The sequence below is a fragment of the Colobus angolensis genome, unplaced genomic scaffold (genome assembly GCF_000951035.1).
Source record: "Colobus angolensis palliatus isolate OR3802 unplaced genomic scaffold, Cang.pa_1.0 Scaffold33, whole genome shotgun sequence".
In the NCBI taxonomy this organism is placed as follows: Eukaryota; Metazoa; Chordata; class Mammalia; order Primates; family Cercopithecidae; genus Colobus; species Colobus angolensis.
Genome location: NW_012116599.1, coordinates 11,200,273 through 11,201,156, shown reverse-complemented (window position 1 = coordinate 11,201,156; position 884 = coordinate 11,200,273).

Sequence of the window (884 nt, the reverse complement as noted above, 5' to 3'; positions counted from 1 at the left end):
TTTGAGATAGAGTCTCACTCTGTTGTCCAGGCTGAAGTGCAGAGGTGTGATCTCAGCTCACTGCAACCTCTGCCTTCCAGGTTCAAGCAATTCTCCTACCTCAGCCTCCTGAGTAGCTGGGATTACAGGCATGCAACATCATGCCTGGCTAATTTTGTATTTTTAGGAGACAGGGGGTTTCTCCATGTTGTTCAGGCTGGTTTGGAACTCCTGACCTCAGGTGATACGCCTGCCTCGGCCTCTCAAAGTGGTGGGATTACAGGCGTGAGCCACCACGCCTGGCCCCAACTTGATTTCTTAATGATGATCACTGCACCTCCTTCTGCTCCCTGCCTTCTGGGCACTTGGCAGGATGACATTTCCTGGCTGTCTTAGCATTGATTTGATGGGGCCATGGGGCCATGTGGCTAGCTAGTTCTGGCCAATGAGCAGAAGTGATTTGACATCCATGCTAAATACTTAGTTTCCAGTACCCTCCAGGGCTCTAATAGACTGATGTTCAACATGGTGGTTACTCCATCAGCATCAGCCCATCAGTGACATAGATAAGAATAATACCCCTCTTGTCTCTCTGCAGAGACCCTGAGAAAGAAAGAAACTTTTCTTGTGTTCAGGGCTGGTCCAGAAGCTTCATAGTATCACCAGAGACTCCTGTTTCCCCTGCCTTTCAGCTCTGCCATTCTTAGGGTGTGATGTCTAGCCTCCAGATCACTTCAAGGTCCATGATAGCTGCTGGACCTCCAGCCATCACATCTGTATTCCAGAAAGGAAGTAGGAGATGGAGGCTAAGGAGAAGGTAAAAATAGCTTTCATCAGCTGTCTGTCCCCAGCCCTCTCTTTATTTTTTATATTTTTTTATAGTAACGGGGTCTCGTTCAACCTAG